At 45.2% G+C, this 18,248-nt stretch overlaps 1 protein-coding gene and 1 pseudogene across 1 annotated transcript in view; both read left to right on the top strand.

Annotated features, from left to right (window-relative positions):
• Positions 1-18,248, top strand: part of LOC140394377 (Na(+)/H(+) exchange regulatory cofactor NHE-RF2-like) — a 175,535-nt gene that overhangs the window by 107,857 nt on the left and 49,430 nt on the right. The gene's annotated exons all lie outside the window — the stretch shown is intronic.
• LOC140394378 (ubiquitin-ribosomal protein eS31 fusion protein-like) lies at positions 1,776-2,347 on the top strand (annotated as a pseudogene).

An 18,248-nucleotide genomic window follows, 5' to 3' on the forward strand; every position in this document is an offset into this window, starting at 1 on the left:
GACCAGACACTGCTCACTTGTATGCTGGGTTCAGGATCTAAAACATGGGTTCAGGATCTAAAACAATGTATTAAAGCTGAGGTTAACCAAGCGTCGCAGGAGTCGGCCATGGCTCAGAGTGCCACTCATTCATCACTGGAGCCGAGAGGTCCCGCTCCGGAGATGTGAGCACCAAATCTAGGTTGATACTTCAATGCAGAACTGAGGAATGCTGCGTTATATGAGGGGTCATCTTTCAGATGGGACTCTTGACGGAGGCCACCGTCTGGATGAAGGATGAAAAGGATTCTATTAGTTTGAAGAGCAAGGATGTTCTTTTTGGTGTTCTGGCCAATATGTATCCTCAGTTAACATTGCAAACACAGATTATCTGCTCATTACCATGTTTCTGTTTGTGGGAACTTGCTGTGCTTAGGTTGATTGCTGTGTCTCCTACATAACAACAGATAGCTCTAAAGTGCACTGGGATTTAGGAATTTCCTGAGGTCATGGAAGATGCTGAATAAATGCAAGTATTTTCCTTTTACACATGGAATGAAATTAATACCTTGAATGAGAGAGTTATCTTAGGAGGATGGGTTGTAAAGGCTGGGCTTGTTTCCACTGGAGTTTGGAAGAGTGAGAGGTGATTGGCCCGACACTGGACATGGAAAGGATGTTCCCTCTTGTGGGTGAGTCCAGAACTTCGGTGGGGGGGACTGTTTGAAAATTAGGGATCGCCCTTATAGGACAGCGATGAAGAGAAATCTTTTCTCTGAAGATTGTGCGACTTTGGAACTCTGCCTCATAAGGCGGTGGAAGTGGGATCACTGAATATTTTCAAGGCTGAGGTAGGTAGATTCTTGTTGGGCAAGAGAATAAAAGGTTTTCGGGGGTGGATGGAAATGTGTGACTCAATGCAAACAGGTCAACCATGCTTCTATTGAGAGCTGGAGCTGGTTCAAGGGGTCAAATGGCCTATTTCTGCTCCTATTTCGTATGTTCGTAAGACAAATAGTAAAATTTACAAAAAAGCTTTCTTGAAGTGGTGCGCACCTAATTTATAGTTGTGTCCAATTCTCCCTGTTCTCAAAGCCATTTTGTTTTTTGCCCGCCTGAGCTTTTCTCTTCATCTTCATGATTCATCCAATTAGCTAATGTGATGTGACACTCTGATAAAATGCACTGCAAAGCTCAGCATCCGCCAAGTTCTTTTAAAAGCTTTTTTGAATTTAACAAATAGAAGACTGGAATCGCTAAAGTTATCGTAAGCAAGAAAATAGTATTGGGGGGGGGAATTGCCAAAGATTAGTTCTTCCACAAGATCTGATGGTCTTTACCTCCCAAGGTTTTAAAGAACATAGGTGAGGAAACGCTTCAACCCATAATCTTCCAAAATACTCTTCATTCAGGAATTGTCCGTTTTGGATTGGAAAATTGCAAATGGAAATCTTCATATTTGAAGAAGGTGAGAGAGAAAGAAACCTGTTACTCTTGGCATCTGCACAGGAAAGTTATTGGATTCTGTAATTAAAGACAAAATGACTGTGCACGTGAGGAAATTTGAGCTAATTTGAGGGAGCCAAAATAGAGTTTTAAAAGCTCAGTCATACCTAACAGACCTACTTGGGTTTTTGAGCAATTACAGCAGTGGACAGGTGACACCCATGAATTTGGTTTATATAGACTTCTTGAAGGTGCTTGATTAGGGTTTGTTAGAGGCTGTTCATTCAACAACTTTGTGTTTCTGTATATATATCATTTTTTTGTAAAAAGATTTCCAATTAAGGGGCAATTTAGCGCTCTTTCAATGCTGACCTTTTCGGGCGAGGATTGGGTGGATAGGATCTGAAAATGCAGATCTTTGTGAAAACCCTCACGGGGAAAACGATAACCCTCGAGATTGAGCCCTCAGATACTATTGAAAATGTAAAGGCTAAGATTCAGGACAAAGAAGGTATTCCCCCTGATCAGCAGCGACTGATCTTTGCTGGAAAACAGTTGGAGGATGGCCGTACACTCTGATTACAACATCCAAAAGGAGTCAACTTTGCACCTTGTATTGAGACTCCGTGGTGGTGCCAAGAAGAGGAAGAAGGAGTCTTGCACCACACCAAAGAAAAACCAGCATAAGAGGAAGAAGGTCAAGCTTGCTGTCCTTAAATATTACAAGGTCGATGAATGTGGAAAAATCTATCGTCTGCGGCGTGAATGTCCTTCTGAGGAGTGTGGTGCTGGTGTGTTCATGGCCAGTCACTTCAACAGGCAATATTGTGGGAAGTGTTGTCTGATATATTGCTTCAACAAGGCTGAAGATGCATAATTAAATGGATTATAATAAAATATGATGGAAAATGAAAAAAAAAAAGGGGCAATTTAGTGTGGCCAATTCATATACTCTGCATGTCATTTTGGGTTGTGGGGCGGGGGAGGGGGTGAGACCCACGCAGAATCTGGGAGAATGTGCAAACTCCACATGGACAGTTTGGGGGGGGGAGGTGTGGGAGTGGGGGGGTGGGGGGGGGAGTGGGGGGGGGTTGGGGGGGGGGATTGTTTTATGGTTGGGGTGTGTGAAGATTGGTATGGGGGTGGAAATGTTTATTATACCATGTTGATGTCTTTGTTAATGTTATTAATCTAAAAAGTTTCAAATACCTTAATAAAAATATTTTAAAAGCAAAAGGAAGGCAAATGCAATGATAGCATTCATGTCGCGAGGGCTAGAATACAAGACCAGGAATGTACTGGGGAGGCTATATCAGGCTCTGGTCAGACACCATTTGGAGTATTGTGAGCAGTTCTGGGCCCGGTATCTAAGGAAGGATGTGCTGGCCTTGGAAAGGTTCCAGAGGAAGTTCACAAGAATGATCCCTGGAATGATGAGCTTGTCATATGAGGAGCGATTGAGGACTCTGGGTCTGTACTCGGTGGAGTTTAGAAGGATGAGGGGGATCTTATTGAAACTTGCAGGATATTACGTGGCCTGAATAGAGTGGAAATGGAGAGAATGTTTCCACTTGTAGGATAAACTAGAAGCAGAGGACACCATCTCCAGACTAAAGGGATGATCCTTTAAAACAGAGATAAGGAGGAATTTCTTCAGCCAGATGGTGGTGAATCTGTGGAACTCTTTGCCGCAGAAGGCTGTTGTGGTGAATGTATTATGCCAATAATCCACCATTGTATTTGTATCTGTGCTGTTGCCCTTGTATTTGTATCAGTGCTATGCTGTTGCCCTTGTGTGCTCCTCCTATGGACCATTGTATGGCATTATCCATAGGGGAACATGTTGGGGCCTGTATGGGCTCCGCCCATGGCTCCTCCCCTTGAAGGGAGGTATAAAGAGCAGTCGCCCTGTAGGCGGTTCTCTGTATTGGATCAGTCGCAGGCAGGCACTGTTCTAAGTTGATTAAAGCCACAGTTTACTTCTACTCCCGTCTCGAGTGAATTGATGGTCGCATCAGCTGTGAAGGCCAAATCACTGAGTGTCTTTAAAACAGAGATAGATAGGTTTTTGATCAATAAGGGGATCAGGGGTTATGGGGAGAAGGCAGGAGAATGGGGATGAGAAAAATATCAGCCATGATTGAATGGCGGAGCAGACTCGATGGGCCGAGTGGCCTAATTCTGCTCCTATGTCTTATGGTCTTAAGGATGTAATGAATGCATGGCACCCCTACAAACGGCTAAGTGCTCTGAGAGCACCAGGGGCAGTCATTTATTTTGAGTTTCAAGAACCGATACGTTAAATGACCCTGAGTGATAGGTAGCACTGCACTTGACTTCCCAGATTGATTCGTTAACGTGTTGCCTAATTTTTTATAACTGACATGTTGTGGACATTCAGCTATCACCTATGTGCAGCATGGTACTGTCTAGTACGTAAGCAAGGAAGATTACAATTTAGACAGGGCAGTGAGTTTTGTGTGATGGATTACGGGTTAAATTGCCTATGTTGGCGTTGGATACACAGATTTGTTACAGCAACAGAATGGCTAATCTTTATGTTTGCACAATAGGGTAACAAGTGATTGATGGTCTAGGGAGCATCCTATGGATGTGGGAATGACGGAGACTGGGGACCTCTTTCCACTCCTAACATTGTTTGTTTCAATGTGAAGAGGTGCTATGTGAATGCCATTAGTAATAATGATGTGATGAGAGATGCTGCAACATAGTGTCAGCTGTTCATTATAGCTAATAAAACTTTCAAAACCCAGGTGGCAATATGTTAATAAAAGCTCTTAATCATTCCAACATGGTGTATTATGTCACTAACTGACTCTGCCTTAAAATTACTGTAAGCGGCAACTGTCACGAAAGTATCTGCACTTGTGCCTCAATACCCAGCTATTAAAATGGTTGATTTACACATTGTCTGGTTTCTTGATGTGGCAATGTTTCTGTTTGAAACAAGAAGTTAGATTTTGTAAATCTCTGGCGAGCCGCGTCACGTTTTTCCAGCATCCTGTGTTTTCAGCCATTTTGGTTCTTGAGTTCTCTCATTCAGGGCCCTGTTTGTGTCTGTATATGCTGCCAGCTGTAGAGTGGTATTTCATTGTACTGGAGGTATGTAGCACACAGCCCCCTCCAGATCAAATGACCTTTTTGGGCTGGAATTCCTGGAACACATCCCGAGTTCGACCAAACAAGAATGGCTGGAGACTGCTGCTGGAAGCACAACAGCCTGTAACGTTTCTCGCCGAGGCTGATCAGATTGCTTCCGTTTGCCCTTTTTCTCAGGCACTGGCTTTTTCAGCACTTTATTTTCTTCCCTGTTTTGTCTTTTTTCCTTAATTGCCCTGAATGCTTTGGCCCAATGTGATCTTAAAAGTGCATGGCTGGTGGCTGAGCTCGGGCTCCTTCTGCTGACTAGTTTTAAACATAGAACATACAGTGCAGAAGGAGGCCATTCAGCCCATCGAGTCTGCACCGACCCACTTAGGTCCTTACTTCCACCCTATCCCCATAACCCCTTTTGGAGTGAAGGTTAAGATACAACAGTGCACTGAAATTGTGGGAACCTTTCTTACATTGTTGCTTTATTCGCTTTTTTCATTGTGTATTACTGATGTCCATTCCCCTTTGGGTTGATCTTTGTTCCTGTTGAGCACTGAGGACAAGGTTACAGTCATGATGTTTGAACATATGCTGCTTCTTGCTCTTCCTGAAGGCGTATGCCTCTCTGGAAAAGCACAGCGGCTTTGCCAGAGACATTTCTAGATTTAACCTTTTTTATATCCAAGAAAAATAAAGCTCACTTTCACATTTCAGCCAGAGAGGACCAGAATATACTTCAGAATATACTGTTAAACATACAAGTACTGTTAGAGCTAACCAGCCCAGTTAAACCTGTCATATGATCATGCTTCACACTTTTCCTGTTCAGTACAGGGAGGCGCGCATTGTTTAATATTTTAAATACACTGCTAGCCCCTCACTGTAACAAGATCTGGGGGCATCATTATGCATTGTTTGAATATATTTCTCTACTTTTTTATTGGCTCACCCGCAAAACCTACTGGAGCATATCAGAGGTTTAACTTTTTACCTTTGCTTGTCCCCACTCCAGTGGATTTGAAGGAATTCCCTTAAACCAACCTTTTCTCCATTTGGTTCTATTCTCTCCCTCCCAGATCTCCTTTAACTCTGGCCTCTTGTACATCCCTAACTCTGGTCCTTCGCCAGTGCTTGTGTTTTCAGTTTCTTGGGCCTTGAACTCTGGGATTTTCTCTTTAAGCCTCTCTTTCCTCCTCTCTAAAGCTCCTTCAAACCTACCTCTTTGACCTTTAACCTGTCTTGCACATCTCCTTCTGTGGGTCCGTGTCAAAATTTGCCTGCTTCTGTGAAGTGCCTTGGGCTATTGAGTTGGATGATAAGCCATGATCGTGATAAATGGCGGAGCAGGCTCGAAGGGCCATAAGACCTCCTCCTGCTCCTATCTTCTATGTATCTATGAATTAGACGATGCTAAAGATATTCTATAAATGCGAGTTGATGCCTTTAAGCTTGTTCTAATGAACGTGAATAGAACATAAGAACATAGAAAATACAGCACAGAACAGGCCCTTCGGCCCACGATGTTGTGCCGAACCTTTGTCCTAGATTAATCATAGATTATCATTGAATTTACAGTGCAGAAGGAGGCCATTCGGCCCTTTGAGTCTGCACCGGCTCTTGGAAAGAGCACCCTACCCAAACTCAACACCTTCACCCAACACCAAGGGCAATTTGGACATTAAGGGCAATTTATCATTGGCCAATTCACCTAACCTGCACATCTTTGGATTGTGGGAGGAAACCGGAGCACCCGGAGGAAACCCACGCAGACACGGGGAGGACGTGCAGACTCCGCACAGTCAGTGACCCAAGCCGGAATCGAACCTGGGACCCTGGAGCTGTGAAGCAATTGTGCTATCCACAATGCTACCGTGCTGCCCTTGAGAACAAATAAATCTACACTATATCATTTAACCGTAATCCATGTACCTATCCAATAGCTGCTTGAAGGTCCCTAATGTTTCCGACTCAACTACTTCCACAGGCAGTGCATTCCATGCCCCCACTACTCTCTGGGTAAAGAACCTACCTCTGATATCCCTCCTATATCTTCCACCTTTCACCTTAAATGAAATGGATGATCATTGTGACTGGGCATTATATCGTAAATGAGCTCTTAATGGGTAAAATTTAATATCAAGGAGATTTTGGGAAGCGCTAATCTGTGGAATAGTTTTCTCCCTTCAAACATGACTGCTTTACAGATTGATGACGAGACTGGACAAAGTTAACAACAACAACTTGTTTTTATATAGCACCTTTAACTTGGGGAAAACGTGCGTGACGGCGGGCGGGGGGAGGCGGCCGCACAAGGAGGGCTCCCGTTTGGGAACGGAATTTTCGGGTCTTTAAGCCCGGTCCCAGGGTCCACGGAGGCGGCAAAAGCAGGAAGAAACCGTGAAGGCACAGTGAAGAAAAATGTAGAGGGTAAGCAAAAAATTGTCCGTAAAGAAAACAGCTGAAGGTCCGTCGGGGAGTGGAAACGTCACCGCGGGGTCACCAAGGAAAATGGCGGCTGGAGCACCAGGGGAGGCCGCATTGCTTACAGCTGAAGAAATAACTAAGGTGATGGCTGCGGAATTCGAAAGGCAGTTTACAAGATACATGGAGACAATGAGGAAGGAGATGAGAGAGGTTTTGAGTGCGCTGGTGGAGGAGGCAATTTCCCCGGTGATGACGGCAGTGGCGAGCGCAGTGGCGGAGGTGCGAGAGCAAGGGGAGGCGCTGAAGAAAGTGGAGGAGACGTTATTGCAGCACGGTGATCAACTTGCCTCGATGGGGAAGGAGATGCGGAAGATGATGGACATTAACAAGGATCTGCGAGGAAAAATGGAAGACATGGAAAACCAATCCAGGCGACAGAATTTGAGGATTGTGGGGCTGCCTCAAGGAGTTGAAGGACGGAGGCCAATTGAGTATTTTTCCGCGATGCTGGCGAAACTATTGGGGGAGGGGGAGGATCCTTCCCGATATGAACTGGATCGGGCTCATCGGTCGTGGAGGCCTGTACCAATGGCGAGTGAGCCGCCAAGGGTAGTGACTCTGTGCTTCTGTAGGTACAGTGTGAAGGAGAAGGCCCTGAGCTGGGCCAAGCAGAAGCGGGTGGTGAAGTGGGCTGGAGCTGGTATACGTGTATACCAGGACTTTACGATGGAGCTGGCGAGGAGGCGGGCTGCCTTCAACCGGGTGAAGAGGGCACTGTACATTAGCAAGGTGCAGTGCGGCATTGTATATCCAGCGAAGCTGAGGGTAACTTAGAAGCTCAGGTACTTTTATTTTGGAACGGCGGAAGCAGCGGAGGAGTTTGCGAAGGCAGAAGGACTGTGGCAGAACTGACAAATTGAGACATGGCCATGTGCCGATGTGACCTCATGACTGACTGTATTTTCTTCTTTTTTTTTTTGTTTCACCTGCATGCGGGTGTATGGGTTAAAGGAGCCAATGTTGTATATATTTGGACAAGGGAAGTGATGGGACTTTCACTCGAAATGAGGGCTCTTTGGGGTGTAGGTGGATATGCGGGGTTTGTGTGCTAAAAGGGGATTTCTGGGCTTTCCTAGGGCCGGGCAAGGGGGAAAGGGACCCGGGCGGGGGCCTCCACGCTGGCCGGTTTAAGCCGGCCAGTGAACGGGAGTGAGGTGGGGGGAGGGGCTGCGGCCATCGGAGCCTGGCAGAACAGCGTACGAGTAGTCCTGACAGGGTGGAACGTTGGTGGGGAGGGGGGAAGGAACCGAGGTTGGGGGGAGGAGTTTTACAAGAGGCAGTGGACTGGAGGAGTTGGAGACTGGGGGGGGGTGGGGGACAACTCTTGGGTATCATGTACGGTACTCTTTCAGAGGTTGGATGCCGTTGAGTGTAGGGGGAGGGGGGAGTGGACTCTATAGGTCAATGGTGACCATGGGCGGTCCCGGACTCCTTTTTCTTTTTCTCTTTTGTTTTTTGTTTCCACCGTGAGAGGGTTTGTTTTATGGGATGCATATATTGACAGGTGGGCCGTTGTTTGGGGTGGTGGGAGGATGGGATCGTTGGTATTGTTAAGGGGATTGATTTTGTATTTGTTACCGTTTACTGTCTGTGGGTGGGGTGTAAATTTTGAAGGAAAATGTGAAAATGGAGAATAAAATCATTTGAAAAAAACTTGGGGAAAACGTTCCAAGGTGCTTCACAGGAGTATTATCAATTCAAATTTCTCACAGAGTCATACATGGTGACATGAGGGCAGGTGGCGAAAAGGCTGGTCAGAGAGATATTTTCAGGAATGTGTTAAAGGAGCTGAGAGAGGGAGGCATTGACGCTTAAGGGAGAGAAATACAAAATGTACTACTTGGGCAGCTGAAGGCTTGGCTGCCAATAGTGGAACATTTTAAACAGATGCCAGGGACATCCGGATTGACTCAGTGCAGAGACCTTGGTACCTGTGGAAGAAAATTACTGAAATAGGGAGGGGCAGGGAGGGGCGAGGCCATGGAGGGATTTGAAAATGAGGATGAAAATTTTATAATTGCTCGCGTTGCTGGACCCAGGAGCCAGCATAGGTTTGTGAACACAAGAGTGATGCGTGAATGGGGCTACGTGCTAAAACAAGTTGTATTTACTGTTGGACCAGCAATGGTACAAGATGAAAAATGAAGGAAGGGCGAGCTGGAGAGAATTCTTCCAGAACTGGATAGTTTAGTTTACACTCTGAAACCAATCCATCAAGGAGGGGGTGAGGGAAAATAGTTGTTCTCACCGTTAAAGGTGGTAACAGTAAGGTCGCTGTTCAGGTAACAGAAAACATGTAACTGTTGTGTTCCTCTGCCTGGATTTCGCATGCAACGGTTTAAATAAAAGAGCTAACATCTCGGGAGGCTCTTGTTATCGGCAGGGCTGCCTTTTCTCCCCGTTTTTTGAAACCAGGAGAAGCTTGATATTAAAATTCTACCCCTTTTTTATAACACCGGCAGAGTGAGACAAGGCAATTTGGTATTGGGAGCCAATTTTACAAAGATCCTCCGCCTGTTGGCATGTTCATGGTTATTACAAGTGGACTCTTGCATGTTTGTTTATGGAAGATCAAAGGATATGTTTTAGTTTATATAAAACATAGTTGTGCTCGCTCATAAACTATTTGATATTAAAAGCAAAATACTGCAGATGCTGGAAATCTGAAATAAGAACAGAAAATGCTGGGTAAATTCAGCAGGTCTGGCAGCGTCTGTGGAGAGAGACGGGAGTTAAAAGGTGGAATTTTCTCATCTTTTAGGCAGAGTGGTGCGGTGGGGGGGTGGAATAAAGCGGGGAGGAAGCTGCTGGTCCCAAGGGAGGCTTCCTCCACCGTATGTTTAGGGACTTGTTTTTTTTTTAAAAATAGAGGGTCCCACAATGGCAGCAGAGCCCGCCCTGCCAGCACCTTACTAATTAAAAAGTAATAGGGTGCAGTGATACAAAGAAATGCAAAGTACTACCCAGGCATGCTCCCCAAACCATGCGAGTTTCTAAAGTCTGAAATAGCAAAAATACTTTGTTTAGTGTGGTTGAATATTTAGCAGAAGCTGTTTGACGCACAGAACATTCCAAGTCCCATTTTCTTCCCGTGCCTAATGGTGCACTAAGGCAGACTTTCCTCTGTTTCCATAGCTCGTAATTCTCGGAACAGGTCGCTAGTCTGCCGCCAGGAGCTTCTAGTTTCAGGGGCGCCACTCCACATCAAACATGGCTGACCAGGAGTCTCTACCGCTCATCAGCCATTGGTGTGTTTGGAAGGATTTTGAGGTGGACACACACAGCCCGTTTGGCCAAGCTATGAACGCATCTTCCTTGGCCGTCAAGTCCTGGAGTGGGACTCGAACACAAAGCTTCTGGCTCAAAGACAGGGACCACTGTGCCACAAGACCACCTACCTAATATGTTTATTGAGAACTCCTGAGGCTTGTAACTGGGGTCTGCTTTTTGTTGAGTTTCCAAGGGAAAAGATACATCTGGCATCTAAACATTCCTACTTGGATAAGCTCTTTTTAAAACTCAAATAACCTTAACTGGAATCACTGCGCTTTTTCCATGTAAAATTGACAAAGTGGAAAATGATTGTGTGCGTGTGGTTGGGGTGGGTGTGGAGGGGGGGGGGGGAGGGGGGGATGTATACAATCACCATGGGAAAGATTAAAGAGAATCAATTTCAATGAGAAGAGAAATACCAGTGTGAGCCTATCTGCACTTTGCTTTGTTTTGGTAGAATACGTCTGCTTCATTTTCATAAAAGTCCTGTTCTGTGAAACGCAAATCATGTGCATTCCACTAGCTAACCAGTGTCACGTGCATGGACCAGCAGCAGATTGCAGAAAGAGCTTCCTGTAAATGATCCAAACACCCACATCTGCCTACCGCCTCAATGTCGACTCCCGCTGTAATGTATAAATATGGAACATGCATTTAGAGTGCAGCTGTGTTCATCAATGAAGCTGCAGCAATGCATTGACCAAAAGCTCTGCACATTTGAGAATGTTACCTGTCAATGTGCCTGGCTGTAAGCAGCCCTTTTCTTGATATTAAGGGTTGCATTCAGGGTGTCAGAAGTATTCCGTGAAACTTGTTCTGAACAAGTAATTATTGTGTTCTAACTATGAATAATGATTGGTAAGAATTTTGTTGAAATTCTGAGCACAAAGAACCAGCATCCAGGCCTGTCCGCGGAGCTGCTCAAGGACATAGTAATAATGCGTCATCACAGTGCTATTTGACCGTTACCTCCTACAGCCATCCCAGTACTCCGTGTTCCTCCAGTTCTAGCCTCTTGCACATCCCACACTTTCTTGCTGAACCATTGCCAGCTGCGCCTTCAGCTCTAAGCTCTGGAATTCCCTTATTTCCCTCCTCCACTTCTCTACCTTCCTTTCCTCCCTTTGCAGGCATTTCTTAAAACTCCCCTCGCGACCAAGCTTTTTCACACTTGTCCCAGTATCTCTTCACTAAAGCAATTGTGGATGCTGCCATGAAAGACACATGGAAAATGCTAGAAGTATTCAGCAGCAGCGGCTGTATCTGTGGAGGGAGAAATGAGCTTTTTTTTTAATTTGTTCGTGGGATGGGGGCGTTACTGGCTGAGCCAGCATTTATTCCCCACCCCTAATTGCCCTTGAACTGAGAGGATTGCTAGGTCATTTCAGAGGGCAGTTAAGAGACAACCACATTGCTGTGGGTCTGGAGTCATGGAGGCTGTGGGATTCAACCTCCGAGAATTACCCTGAGTGTCTGGATTACTAGTCTAGTGACAATACCACTGCCTAACGTTAACATTTCAGATCTGTGTCCTGTCAGCAGAATGGGTCATAACAGTTTTATGAAAGGTCATCGACCTGAAACGCTTGCTTTGTTTCTTCCTGCACAAATTCTGCCAGACCGTGAGTATTTCCAGCATTTTCTGTTCTTGGCTAATGTCTCTTCCTTTGCCTTTGTGTCCAAACTTGTTAATTTTTCTGTGAAACACTTTGACATATCTTATTACCATAAAGGTGCTAGATAAATGCAGCTTTTGCGAAAGGGGTCTTTGCTGGCAAAAGTATTGTTGAATACGGCCAATAAATGTTTTATGCATTTACTCTTATTTATGTTAAATAATGAGGGTGAAATACCCTGCAATCAAACTGCATTGTTTTCCTCTTCTTTTTTTTACCCATCTCCCCATAATTGATGATGAAACGATTTGTGTCCATTCAGCCATTCCTAACACGTTCATTCAGTGCCATTTTTGAGGGAATGTGGGACAATTATTACTGGCACTGGGTGCTGCGTTACCTCAAGCAATTGGGTCGAACTGGGTTGATAGATCAGAGAGTGGTTTAGTCAGAGGACCCGAAGCACAAAAGAGTGAACCGTATGTTCCCAAAAAGGGAAGGGCGGAGGATGCGAGAAGACAAATGGAAGGTGCGAGAGATCAGGGAAGGTGAAAGAGAGTGGAAGAGAATCTCGGAAATGGAGAAATAAAAGTGCACCAAGAACCGAATAGTAGATTGGAGGGAGGAATGAGTGTTTTAGATTTTGAAATATTTTTGTTGAGTGCTAGAGTAAGTAGGTGTGAGGAGGACGTTGTGCTGTGCGCTGGTGCTCACTTGGCTTGTTTCATGCGTGAGAAAGTCAAAAGCAGAGTGCAATTAAAAGAAACATGGTCCCATTTGTTTCTAAATAAATGAAGTGCAGCCTCCCCTCATACGGTTGGAATTAAAGGTTCACACTCCTGCCCTATTTGACCCGAGTTCTTGCGCTGTTTATGTAGTGAAGACAAAGGATAAAATCGCAACTACATCTGACCTTCAAGGAGTAACTGGGGACTGGCAATTTGAAGCCACATTATTCAAATGTGTTTTCATAAGAGTGAGAAACCCTGGAAGATAACAAAGGGGTTTGCAGCGAAACAAAAAGATTACTTGTGTGCAGTGATACTGTGTTGCTGCCTGTTCTCAGGACTCCTTAATTGGTACCAGAGGGCTGAGCCTGTGATAGTCAAGTGGCTATGTTACTGGGTCTAGGAATCCAGAGGCCTGGGTGAATGTTCTGGAGACAGGAGTTCAATTTCCCTCATGACCGCTGGGGAGTTTAAAGCTAATTAAGTAAATAAAATTCAGAATAAAAATAAGTTTCATAGTGTAAAGCCACTGCACTGATGGGAAAATCCACATCTGGTTCACTAATGTCCTTTAGGGAAGAACATCCACCATCCTTGCCATGTCTGGCCTGTATGTGACACCAGAATTATCCACTGAATTGTCTGAGTAAGTCCCTCAGTTTTATTCAAGGAGGCAGCTCACTGCCACCTTCTTAGGGCTGGGCAATAAATGCTGGGCTTGCCAGTGATGCTCACATCCCATTAATGAATTGATAAAAGATGTGTACAAGATTCTATCCAACGTTTTTGTCTTTGGCTGGATCTGGTAGTGTATTGGGTTTCAATGGCCAGGCCGGGTCTGGTGGGGAGAGTATTTCTGGCATCTATGGCCTGATCCTATCAGTGGAGTTGGCTTTGTTAGATAAGGTGAAGAGACAGAGTGGTAGGGTGAATTGGGTCCTATTTTGGATGAGGAGTTATGGAGTGAGGTTCTTTGCAGGGTGAATTCCACACCCTCCTGTGCTAGGCTCAGTTTGATCCAGTTCAAGGTGGGGGACAAGGCTCACCTGGTCAAGATGAGGATGTGTTTTATTTTTGGGGGGGGGAGGAGTGGTGACAGCTGGCGGCTGTGTTCTTGGGGGCCGGCTAATCGTACTCGTATGTTCTGGTTGTATCCTAAGTTGTTAAGCTTTTGGGTCTGCTTCTTTAGTTTTTCCAATTAAGGGGCAATTTAGCGTGGCCAATCCATCTACCCTGCACATCTTTGGGTTGTGGGGGTGAAACCCACGCAGACACGGGAAGAATGTGAAAACTCCACACGGACAGTGACCCGGGGCCGGGATTCGAACCCGGGTCTTCAGCGCAGTAGGCAGCAATGCTAACCATGGGTCTCCTTCTGTAACACCATGTTGGAGACTCTGAAAGTTTAATTGGAGCATTTTTGTTTGGTGGCCATTTGCGGGACCTCTGACGCGCCGGTGCTGCAGACCGGGGAAGCGGATGTCCTCGCCTTTGCCTCGTGAACAGCCTAGAAGTGAGTCCTGGTTTCCTACTCTGCCCAGTGCGTGGCCTGACCTCCGGTTGGGTGACCTCATGGAATTTTTGCACTTGAAGAAGGTCTAATACATCACGAGGGGGTCGGTGGAGGGGTAATTTCCTTTTTAAAGAGTTAGTCTCCATCAATTGTTAGGGGTTTTAGTTTATTGTTGGAGGCAGGGGGTAGTTTGGATATGTTCTTGACTGTTAAGTGTGTTCCTATTATATTGTCATTTATAATATCCATTTTTTTATAGTTCTATATAAAGTTTTCAGTAAAAATATATTTGTTTAACTGCTGTGCAGCTGAGCACTGCAGATTACCAGCAATTATGTTGTTGGCTTCACGTCATTGGAACAACAACCCCACAGAAGCTTGTTTAGCACAGTGGGCTAAACATCTGGCCTGTAATGCGGAACAATGCCAGCAGCATTGTTCAATTCCCGTACATAGCCGCAGCAAAATATTTCTGTTGTGGAATGGAGGGGAGACGGCAGCTGAGCTTCATGAGTATAAGATGGTCACTAATGAATCCAATGGGGAATTCGGGAGAAGCTTCTCTACCCAGAGAGTGGTGGGAAAGTAGGACTAGACCACTAGACTAGCAGAGGAGGGAAGTGAGAAAAACGCATAAGGGAGAAAGGAAAAGGAAGATATGTTGGATGGGATGACATGAATATGGATGAGAGGACATTCCCGTGGAGCATAAATAGTGTGGACCAATTGATTCTGTGCTGTGAATTCTACGTAATGTGCTCAAGTCACTCGGTCCATGGTCAGGTTGCTGGCCATCCAAAATTCTGTTCTAAGTGTCATCGTAAGTACATCATGCTGTTCTAATTAAACTAAATCCGCTAATCCAGAAGAAAGTGGGATGTTTGGGATACATGGTTGATGTTGTTCACTACTTTTCCCAGAAATCTTTGTGGGTTTTTCGGAAACAGAGAGATCCGTTCATTTCCTCCATCTCCTGAGCTTTGAGGAAGTTTGTTTGAAAGCGAGCCATAGTCTGTCGACTGTAGTTGCGATTGATGGTTTGCTATTCACTGCAGCGAACAATTGGAATAAAAGCCACATTCTTCAAACGCCTTTTTTTTTTTTGTTCAAACCATTACAGAATAGAATAATTTATATGCATGAATGTGTCACAAACCTGCCCAAGTGTAGGGTGGATTTGAAACTCCGATCGCTCTTGTGACATTAACTGGCTGCAGTTGATATCTGTGGGAAAGATTGTGCTGAAGAGTTGACACAATAGTGACCATTTTACCTTTTTTGAATTGCATTGGTAACAACTTGCATTTACGTAGCACCTTCTAATGTAGCCTAAAAAGTCCCAACATGCTATCGAAGGAAAGATGTGAGTGCATTAGAAGCAGTTCAGGGAAGATTTACAAGAATAAGCATGTTATCTTATGAGGCAAAGTTGGAGAGGTTAGGTTTGTATCCGCTTTCGAGTTTAGAAGAGTAAGAGGTGACTTGATCGAAATCTTTAAGATCCCGAGGGGTACTGACAGGGTGGATGTGGAGAGGATGTTTCCTCTTGTCGGAGAATCTAGAACTAAGGGTCGCTATTTCAAAGTAAGGCATAATTCATTTAAGACTGAGATGAGGAGAAATGTTTCCTCCTGTGGGTCATGAAATGTTGGAGAGCACCGGATTTAACTGAAGATCAGTATTAGTAGAGAAATGGTGTTGGGAAAATTGATGGGATTGAAGGCCGATAAATCCCCAGGGCCTGATGATCTACATCCCAGAGTACTTAAAGAAGTAACCCTGAAAATAATGGATACATTGGTGGTCATCTTCCAGGATTCTATAGACTGTGGAACAGTTCCTGCAGATTGGAGGGTGGCTAATGTAACTCCACTGTTTAAAAAGGGAGGCCGAGAGAAAGCAAGGAATTATGGACCAGTAAGCCTGATGTCAGTAGTGGGGAGAATTCTAGGATCCATTATCGAAGATTTAATAGCAGAGCACTTGGAAAACAGTGGCAGGATCGGACAGAGTCAGCATAGATTTATGAAGGGGAAATCATGCTTGACAAATTTACTGGAATTATTCGAGGATGTAACTAGTAGGGTTGATGAAGGGGAGCCAATGCATGCAGTTTATTTGGACTTTCAGGAGACTTTTGACAAAGTGCTGCATAAAAGATTGGTGTGTAAAATTAAAGCACATGGGATTAGGGGTAGTGTATTGAGATGGATAGAAAACTAGTCGGCAGACAGGAAACAAAGAATAGGAATTAATGGGTCTTTTTCAAATTGTCAGGTGGTGATTAGTGGGGTCCCGCAGGGATCAATGCCAGGACCCCAGCTATTCACAATATATTTTTTTATCATAGAATTTACAGTGCAGAAGGAAGCCATTCGGCCCATCGAGTCTGCACCGGCTCTGGGAAAGAGCACCCGACCCAAGGTCAACACCTCCACCCTATCCCCATAACCCAGTAACCCCACACAACACTAAAGGGCTATTTTGGACACTAAGGGCAATTTATCATGGCCAATCCACCTAACCGGCACATCTTTGGACTGTGGGAGGAAACCGGAGCACCCGGAGGAAACCCACACTCACTGGGAGGATGTGCAGACTCCGCACAGACAGTGACCCAAGCCGGAATCGAACCTGGGACCCTGGAGCTGTGAAGCAATTGTGCTATCCACAATGCTACCGTGCTGCCCATTTTAATGATTTAGATGAGGGAACAAAATGTAATGTCTCTAAATTTTCAGATGATAAAGCTGGGTGGGAGGGTGAGCTGTGAGGAGGATGGAGAGATCCTTCAGTGTGATTTGGACAAGTTGAAGGAATGGACAAATGCATGCTAGATGCAGTATAATTTGGATAAATGTGAGGTTATCCAATTTGGTAGCAAAAACAGGAAGGCAGATTATCTTAATGGCCATAAATTAGGAGAGGGGAATGAGACCTGTGTGTCCTCGTACACCAGTTGCTGAAGGTAAGCATGCAGGTATAGCAGGCGGTAAGGAAGGCAAATGGTGTGTTGGCCTTCATAGCGTACAGGGGCAGGAATGTATTAGAGCACAGGAGCAGGGGTGTCTTGCTGTAATTATACAGGGCCTTGGTGAGGCCACACTTGGAATATTGTGCGCAGTTTTGGTCACCTTATCTGAGGAAGAAAGTTCTTGAAGTGGGAGGGCAGAGAAAATCTACATGACTGATTCCTGGGATGGCAGGACTGACGTATGGGGGGAAGATTGTATTCACTGGAGCTCAGAAGAATGAGGGGGGAATCTCATAAAATTCTAACAGGACTAGACAGGGTAGATGCAAGAAGAATGTTGCCGATGGCAGTGGGGGGGTGGGGGGGGATGTTGTCCAGAATCTGGGTCACAGTCTGAGGATACAGGTCGACCATTTAGGACTGAGCTGAGAAATGTCTTAACCCAGAGAGTGATCGGCCTGTGGAATTCGCTACCATAGAAAGCAGTTCAGGCCAAAACATGTTTTCAAGAAGCAGTTCGATATAGCACTTGGGGCGAAGGGGATCAAAGGAAATGGGTGGGGGGGGATCAACCTGCCATGATCGTAATGAATGGCAGAACATGCTCAAAGGGCCGAGATGGCCTCCTCCTCCTATTTTCTGTTTCTATGCGAGTCTCCGGAACTCTTCCTCAAAAGGCAGTGGTAGCCGATTTTTAATGCAGAGGTAGATGGATGAATTCTTGATTAGCAAGGAGGTGAAAGGTTATTGGGAGGAGGCAGGAATGCGGGGTTAAAGGCACAATCTGATCAGCCATGAGCTCATTGAACGGGGGGGGAACAGGCTGCGAGGCCTACTACTGTTCCTAACTCTGGATATTTGTATGTTCATATTAGCATAATCAGAGAAGATTTGGTACTTGTGTTGCGTAAAGGGGAGGTGACAAAAAGCTTGGTTAAAGAAATAAGTTTTAAAGAGCGTAGTAAAAAGAAGGAAGTGCCGCAAGTAGAGGTTTCAGGAAAGGGTGCCAGAGCTTTGTGTTGAAGCAGCTGAACACAGGTGAAATCAGGGAGGAGTGCTGCAGAGTAGAGAAGCCAACATTCTGAGGCCGATCGAAAGGGGTGAGGCCATGGAGGGGTTTG

This window comes from Scyliorhinus torazame, chromosome 17 (genome assembly GCF_047496885.1).
Source record: "Scyliorhinus torazame isolate Kashiwa2021f chromosome 17, sScyTor2.1, whole genome shotgun sequence".
NCBI lineage: Eukaryota > Metazoa > Chordata > Chondrichthyes > Carcharhiniformes > Scyliorhinidae > Scyliorhinus > Scyliorhinus torazame.